Source organism: Sinohyriopsis cumingii, chromosome 15 (genome assembly GCF_028554795.1).
Source record: "Sinohyriopsis cumingii isolate HCF-2022 chromosome 15, ASM2855479v2, whole genome shotgun sequence".
Classification (NCBI taxonomy): Eukaryota; Metazoa; Mollusca; class Bivalvia; order Unionida; family Unionidae; genus Sinohyriopsis; species Sinohyriopsis cumingii.
Genome location: NC_142975.1, coordinates 38867498 through 38876856, shown reverse-complemented (window position 1 = coordinate 38876856; position 9359 = coordinate 38867498). Strand labels below are relative to the sequence as shown.

General features: G+C 36.3%; 1 non-coding gene across 1 annotated transcript; it reads left to right on the top strand.

Annotated features, from left to right (window-relative positions):
• Positions 1-5488: 5488 nt before the first annotated feature.
• Positions 5489-5561, top strand: Trnaa-agc (transfer RNA alanine (anticodon AGC)). The gene has a single exon. It is a non-coding gene; the product is annotated as a tRNA-Ala (tRNA).
• Positions 5562-9359: the final 3798 nt, after the last annotated feature.

Here is a 9359-nt window from a genome sequence, read left to right as displayed (position 1 = left end):
CCAGCAAAGATTTTAAGCCGTAATATCTTGAGCAAAGTACTTGACTCCAGGAGTCAGTTACGTCCTGGTGTGAATTTTAGCACCAGTCAGTTAATAATCCATAGTTCTCTTTGCAATCTTGTGTCATTTAGACGACAAGTTCTTCCTCTCCCACCCCGGCCGGCCGACCCGTTCAAGTCCCAAGCCGTCACACGGAGATTGTATTTCGCTTACTATGATATAAACTGTATGTTTTCATTGCCTGCTTGAAAATCTAAAATTTGCTCAATATATCTTTAAATATTTCACTGCAAATGTATGTTTTTAAATACTTCATCTTTCATGATTTCCAAGGTCAAAGGGATGGGGTTAAAATATGAAGTACATTTTGTAAATGGTAATTATATAAACAACTTAAGTACTAGGTTTTGTGGCTTTCAACCACGTAATTTAAGAGGTCTGGACAGACTATGAGGAACAGACGCCATCACTGTACCCACTTCGCTAAAGACTGGGACAAAACCTGTATTGGAAGTATATAACATAGAGACTGTGCTTGATGTAACTTACACAGTTTAACTTTAATTACTGACCTAAAATATATTAATACGATTCCATTGCACAAATCGGGACCTAATTAAAAAGATTTCTATATGTGTAACTATTTGTATTAACATATTTGATGAAATATGTACAGTTACCAAATAATATCTTACATAATCATTCCAGTTAGAAATTGTTTAACTCCAGTAGAATATGACATTGACCCATTGCAACTTGAACCATTACGATAATTTAAATATACTGCTTGTGAGAGGGCCGATTTGCCAGTGCTAATCAATCAATCAATAAGGATATAACCGCCTATGAGAATAAATAAATAAATAAATAAATAAATAAATAAATAATAAGCCAATGTAATTTCTGAAGAATTCTAAAAGACAAAGACGATACAGCGCATTCTTTACTTTATGCTCTTGCTATACAAGTGACTAACTGTTTAAAAACAGGCCCCAGTTAAAAAGAACTGCAATATGTGTTCATTGTTCAATACTCTCTCTCTCTCCCTCTCTCTCTTCGCGCGCGGTGACACGACGATGTATTTTGTCATACTTACCACATCAGCACTTTCCAGATCTTCGCATCGCTTTCTTTTTCTGTTCTTCTTCCTTACAACACAGCACAGGTTATTTACTACCCACTTTTTTAAATTTGACATCCATCGGAATCTCATCGATTTTGTTTTCATGACTATATATATTTGCTTCTTTTAACTGATCAAATGTAATCCAGACTTGAAAGCTAGCTAGCTCTCTTGGTTACTACCCTGCTTCTACGTGACGTCATTCATGGCGCGGGTATTGTTGACGTCATGCTGCGACAAGAAAACGTATACATTCATATGTTTGTATAATGTCATCTATGAGTTTATTAAAATAGGTAAAATACGATTAAAAAAAACAAACTTGTATTTTAGTGGGGAAATAATAAAATAATCAATATTTAATTTCTGCAATGGCAAAATAAAGTCAGCATCGTGTATATAACTTCAGTTATATAGGAAAAGTTAATATATATACACGTTGTTCACAACCTTTTCGATAATGAGGGCCCTACTTAACTTCAAATGAAATTTCGCGGACTTCTACATGCTAATAGTTGTACTTTTATGCTGACTTCGAATAACCCCGCGGTTCCTCGGGGATTTACGGCCTAGTGCTTGTGAATCATTGGTCTATACTGCTATAGTGAATAATATTAGTGCAAAGGACCAAAGGTCTGTGTTCGCTTTTATGAATTCTACTTTTCCATGATGATTTAATAGAAGGGACACGATACATTAATACGCAGAGGTGAAAGATATTGTACTACATTTAGAAAGAAAGAAGACGAAAAACCCCACTTCATTTTACTTTTAAACTACATTAAAGCCCAGTACCAAGATTATGATTAGTTCATTTCAAGTGAGTTTGTACTACAACAGTTTAAACTTATTTGACAACCTGGTTTTTAAAGTATTACCTAATCGACAGAATAGAAACAAAAAAAGTGACATACATACCTTAAATATGAACAAAGCAACTAGTACAGTAGTAGTAGCAGCAGCAATAGTAGTAGTAACTGCAGCACCAATAGTAGTAGTAGTAGTAGATAGGGTTATAGTATTTGTAGTATATTAAACAATACATCTTGTTCACTTATTTATGGAAGAACCTCATTGGTATTGGCATATTCCCAAATAAAATATAATACTAAATTATTATAGTTTTATTTTTTAAATTTGTATTTACGAAATTTATGTAAAAACCGTGTTTCGCGTTGTTGTTAAATAATTGGATTTTGTTTAATGATAGTCCCAGTTGCTTTACATGGTTGTGGGGTTGGGGTTTGGAATGGAAAACCAGGATAATATTGTAATAAACATATGGAATGTACTATCTGCATTTTCCTCTCAGTTTATCGCTTTGTTTAGTTTTTGTGAATTTGTATTGATTGTTTGGAGAATATTGTAGCATAGAAAGGGATTTCTTGACCGAGTCATGTCTCACCCTGGCGCGAATCCCGCTAGGAATCATAAGTTTCTCACGATTCCAAAGACTTCCAAACAACTACTATTGTAAACTGGTTATCAATCTTACAACTGCATGGTTAATCATCATTAATTTTCCGTAACGGACCACCAACAATTCACACCGTGAAGCTATACAACTCAACCACCTGATGCAGGAAACTATATTTATTACCTTAGGCCGGTAAAATAATTATTTTAGGACAATACGATTATAACTCCACACGATATTTACCACCGTAACAACAACAAACGACGATTGCCGACAACGGAACATTTCCTTCTCGTTTTTTCCATTGTATAATTTTTCAGTCCTCAAACATAAATACTGCACCTGGAGTCACACAATCAATTTACACAACTAGATTTTAATAGGGACTACGGAGTGACAGGGACACTCATACGGCTCTGACATGAATTCACGAACAGTAAACCATGAGTCATGGAAACTCACTAACACTTCACTACGGGACGTTTGCTCCTATTAATTTGCTAATTATTTCAGTCTGAGAACTATATTCCCAGCACCGACTTCCCATAATCAAACATGTAATCAAAAGACAAATCTAGGACATCCTTCGATATAAACAAATGAGCATGCTAAAAATTTATTACAATATTTTTCTTAACTCATCAATTAGTCAATATCAATGACCAAATATCATAATGCAGGACATTCAAGTGAACTGATTACAGTATGGATTAGTTTCGTAAAATTGACCCTCCCTAAGCTTCTCACATCGAGAATAATCTCTATATTGTTTAGTATGATTTTCGCGATGTGTGGTCTTTAGATGATTAGAAAAAGTAAATGTAGTATGTGCGCGTTAAAAAACATTTCACTTGACAGCGATTGTTGTCTTGAGGCCCTTGGAAATAGGGGAAAACATCGAATATCAATCTACGCCAGATTTTGCTATGTGAAAGGCTTAGGTCATAGTTTATGTGATGATAACAGTGTTCATTGTTTAAATGGTAATCCAGCCATTGACCCTACGCATGAGTCAAAACGGGCAAAAGGTTGAAATCGACTGACATTTTGTGGATCCCCTTGTCTCCCTCCCTCCTCCTCCCTCTCTCTCTCTCTCTCGCTGTCTCTGTCTCTGTTTCTGTCTGTCTCTCTCTCTCTCTCTCTCTCTCTCTCTCTCTCTCTCTGAGCATCCAATGAATAAGAGAGGCATGGTTGTCCAATATCCTGTCATATTTATATCCTTTTCCTTCAAAGCGCCATAAGTCTTTAAATATTAGTAAATGAAACAATCACCAAATAGACAGAACCGATATTAATGTTACATATCATAGCAAAAGCTTCGACCCATTCAGATCTTTGCATAGTCCTTATTTTGCATTATATTTAGGTTCATCAGACCAGTAACTGTCTTTTCCTTTTCTGTCAACGATGTTTTTTTTTTTATAGTTAGGAATGAGCTTAAATATAAATTAATTAAAGATGGATTTATGGATTATCATGAACTTCTCGTTGTCGACGAGAGCTTAGGTGTCAAAGCGAATCTATGAGTTTTGATGTATTTGGGTTTCCGGGACAGTGTGTGTGTCCATTCTTCGCGGACATTGATATGTAAAAATACAACATTATTAACATTATTATTTTTACAATTCTGATGTGAGATAATAAAATAGCTATCTTTTAAAGATAGTTCATTAACTCCAAACTTGTTTATAATAATTAACTTGAGCATTGATATGTGTCATCTCGGTGATGACACATTTATTATGCTATAAACAGGAATCAGGCAATTAGCTGACCCGGTAAAGCGCTCGCTTAGCATGTTGGGATGCATGTCATACATGTTCTCTTTTAAGTCTTCTGTTACAAGCTCGCAAATTTATATTTTGTGTTAATATTTTTACACATCGAAGTTTTTCCAATACTGTTTATGAAAGAAAGATTTACAAATATATTTTACTGTCAAATTTGGACTACAAGAAAGAGAGATCGGTGATCAAATTTGTCGAATGTTTTTTTTTTGTTTGTTGTTTTATCTTCTTTTCGCATTCGAATTCAAAATTCCAGTACCTATTGCAGTATTCTCTCTGAGAATTCCCCCCCCCTCTCTCTCTCTCTCTCGTATGAGGATGAGAGCGCCTTCTTTTGTGGAAGTGGGTACGTAGTTTTGAAGATTATGGTGAACAGCTTGTTTCGTTTATACGGATACCATTGCTGTCTTGGTGATGACACATTTTGTTTGTATTAATCCGTTCGGGAATTAGCTCACATGGTAGAGCGCTCGCTTAGCATGCGAGAGGTACCGGGATCGATACCCGGATTCTCCACATTTTTAAAAAAATATTTTCTAAACTTTCTATTTTTAAACCTGGAACTGTTGCTTCGCCGATATTTTTCGAAGATTATAGTGAACATCTTGTTGCATTTCATGGATACCGTTGCTGACTTGGTGATGACGCATGGAGCTTGTTGAAAAGAGTTGGGGTTTAGCTCAAATGGTAGAGAGCTCGCTTAGCATGCAAGAGGTACTGGGATCAATGACCGGATTCCCCAGGCAAGTATTATTGATTTTTTTGTGAAACCTTTTTTTAACTGTCATCTGTTGTATCACTGATATTGTTCGGGGGCGGGGTTACCATCACTGCCTGAAACTAAAATTCCATGTTGTTCCAACGGGAAAAAATACATTTATTTATATTACTGTGCTATATGCACTAGTACGTAGATCCCTACAGCTCTCTCTCTCTCTCTCTCTCTCTCTCTCGCTCGTGTGTGTGTGTGTGTCTGTGCGTGTTTGAGTTTGTATATATGTGTGTGTGTGTGTGTGTGTGTGTGTGTGCGATTGTGACTGAGAGCGCATTCGTTTGTGGCAGTGGGTACGTAGCTTTGGGAATTACATTGAACATCTTGCTTAGTTTACACGGATACCGTTGCTGTCTTGGTAATGACATATGAAATTTGGTAAGATGAGAGGGGAATTAGCTCACATGGTAGAGCGCTCGCTTAGCATGCGAGAGGTACCGGGATCGATACCCGGATTCTCCAAGCACTTTTCCATTATTATTTTTTAAATTTTCACTAACTTGAATCTGTTTGTACTTTTCGGGTTTTGGTTGGCATTACAACCTTATACGAAAATAAATGTTCCAAGGGAAAAATGTACAATTATTTATATTACTTTGATGTGTGCACTAGTACATACAAATATCACTCTCTCTCTCTCTCTCTCTCTCTCTCTCTCTCTCTCTCTCTCTCTCTCTCTCTCTCTCGTTTGTGTGTGAGTGAGATCATGTTCTTTTGTGGCAGTGGATACGTAGCTTTGGGGATTACAGCGAACAGCTTGCTTAGTTTTCACGGATACCGTTGGTGTCTTCGAGTTGAAACATACAATTTGCAGGTTGATGATGTTACAAGGGAGGAAATAATGGAGATACAGAGTGGCGAAGATGAAAAATAAGCTGTGAATGCAATATATGATAATGGGGAGGGGAGAGGGGAATAAAATGAAAGAAGCAGAGTTGATATGATCAGTGAAGAAATATCATCTGACCAAGACATAATCCATAATCATACTGTTAGTGATGGATTGGTGACATATTCAGGTGATGAAAGGATGGTGGTTGAAGACGTTGTTGAGAGGTCAAACAATGCTAAGAGATGTAAAGAAAACGGTACTAACATAGACAATTTCAAAGTAGTACAGAGGAGGAGGAGAAGGATTAATTCAGTACCTAACCTGAAAATGAATAGCATGCGACGAAAAACTATTGAGAAATGATAAAACATTCTTCTATATTTAATGCTTTGAATAGACTCATCACTATCATGGCGTTAAATATTGTATCTCTAAACGTAAATGGCTTGCCTGATTTGAAAAGCTAAAGTCTGTTTTAGAAATATTTAAAGAGAAAAGAGGCCATATTTTATTATTGCAAGAAACCTTTGGGATGATGAGTTTGCTGAAAGTATTAAAGAAAATGAGATTTGAAATGGTGACATATTTTACAGTAAAAAAAATCCCAAGTATACTGTACAAGAAGAAATAAGGAAAGATTACAAGATTAATTTAGATTGCAAACTAAATTTAAATAATTTTATGAAGTTATCAATAAAGAATCATATAACATTACCAAATATGAAGAAAAAAAACATATGTTAAGTGACTGTGAAACTGAAAAATAAATAAATAAATAAATAAATAAATAAATAAATAAATAAGACATAAATACATTAATGACAAACTAATAAATAAATAACAAAACTAAAAGAAAAAGAAATAAACACTCATACATGTCTAAACCAGAACCAACACTTCATTCACGAAATTTAACTAGGATAGGAGAAAAAGCAACCATTCAAACAAAATGGCCAAAACCCTAACACCAAACAGGACCCATAATGACCCCCGTTGAAGCCACGAAAAAACTACGCCAAAGAATCAACCCACAGCATATATTGGGAGCATGGACATGAGCCCAGACACCACCACTAGCAACTTTGTCATAACGTTAAATTTTACAGTCACAAGGCCACCCACCCCCAACAGACGAACTCACCCAAGCTAGCTGCATTTCAACCCGCAAATAGTACTCCAATCTCAACTCCTCCCTTTATCTCACCCTTAATTTTTTCCAAATTACACCCGGGTACAGGACCAGAAATATTGATCTAAACGACAAATTATCGATTCTAATTAATGACTCAGCAAGGACAGAAATAACACAAGTCAAACCCTCGATAGACCAAATCAACCAAGAACTTTGATTAACACCCACCGGAAAACCACGAATCACAATCAAAATTACCAAAACAAACCTGGGTACGGAATTGATAACCTCACACCAACCTAAAAAATCCAAAACCCAGAAACCAAGGAAAATCATACAGCAATAGAATCAATCTCTAAATCAGCAACCGCGCAATTTGACACATTTTTTAAAGACATAAAACTAAGGAAACCATTCATTGCATCCAAACTCCAGGGCCGTTAGAAGACACCAAAACCTTAGGACAGGAAGAGCAAGGGGAAATAGCAGAATTCTTAGATTGTTTAGATAGTCAATTCTGGAACAAAAAACACAAGTGACTAAGCAAACATACTTAGGTAAAGAGAAGCTACCCATGAATGTACTAAACAAAGAGACACTACCCACAAGAAACCAACTAACATTGTCCAATCATGAGCAAAAATCATGAACAAAATCAAACCACAAACAACACTAACGAAAAGGAATTAAACAGTCAAAACCAAAATCAGAAGCCACAAAAACCAAACCAGAAATTACCAAACCAATTACCAAACCACCAAACACATAAACAGGGCACAAAATCAAGCACCAAACCAGACCCAAAACCTACCCCCAAAACAGAGCAAAACCCAAGACATTGTTAAAAATATTTCACCCCATCAATCTCACAATCTTTATCTCTAGCAAAAATAAATGAGCGGTGCAGGAGGAGCGAAATTAAATGCGCTAACTCTACAGGACCTCACTACCCTAAATCATATGAATGCCCCCCCCCCCACTGCTTGTGAATTTGCTACAGTTTAACATATGGATTCGAACCACACATCATATAAAGAAGCAAGAATAAATATCATTCAAAATCCGAAAACCCCATCCCACAAAGAAGCACAAATTCAGAACTGAACATTACCACCAATCAAACAGAATAGCCCCCCCCACCACCAACCCCCCCCCCCCACAAAGAACCACTCGCTAAAATGAGAATAAAAAACCCAGGAAAACTAACATAAGCAAAACAGCACCACCCAACCCCCAACCCCCATACAATAACTTCTAGTACGCATTATGATAATAATCAGACACCCATATATTACACAAACCAATTAGTAAACTCCACTAGCACACCAGAGGAAAGGAATAAGCAAGTCACCAAATCAAATAGGTACTCTACAAATGTTGTCCTTCGGTTCATTAGTGAATTTGCTAATAGCATTGTACACAACACAAAGAATGATCATGTCCCAATTGACATGACTAATCAAGTGCTAACCAAATTATTAAACAAATTCTTTCCCAATCAAAACTCGAGATCATAGAAAACCATACAAAATCATAACAATAGTAAATATCAATAATCAATATGTATCCCACTCAACGTAAATGATTGGTACTGTGGCAGTGGAACTGCCGCGGGATCATTAAGAATATCCCCGAGCTAATCCAAAATATAAACTCCGACAAACCTAAACCTGACATTATCTGCTTACAAGAAACGTATCTAACTCAGGCACCTAAGACCACCACCAAAATTCCAGGATACTCAACTGTATATACTAAAAATAGAACAAACGGTAAATTAAAAGGCGGGCTAGCAATGTATGATTCACTTCCAAACACCCCCAGAAGTTTCCCCAGATCATACCCAAGACGCATCTGAACAAATATAAATTCAAACCATCATGATTAACGCTGGCCAGCATACTCTAAAACTCATAAACGTATATGACCCATGGGGAGATAATACAACAACAATCAATCACTATACGAAATTGACCACTGACAAAGAGGAAGATCTTATCATATGCGGAGATTTTAACGCCCATTACGTAATATGGGGAGGAATAACGCAAAATCTAACCGGAAAACTACTTGAAAAATGAAAAACCGAATCCAATCTATTTATCCTTAACAATGGAGCAGGAACAAGATTAGAACCCATCAACGGTCAGAAAACGACCTCACCATAATCACTCCTAAATTGGCCCGTATCTCAGGCTGGGAAGTTGATCAAAGCAGCACCTTTTAAAGCGATCACTTCCCTATCCTACTCAACCTCAATATAATGACACAAACATACCCAACTAACAACATACCA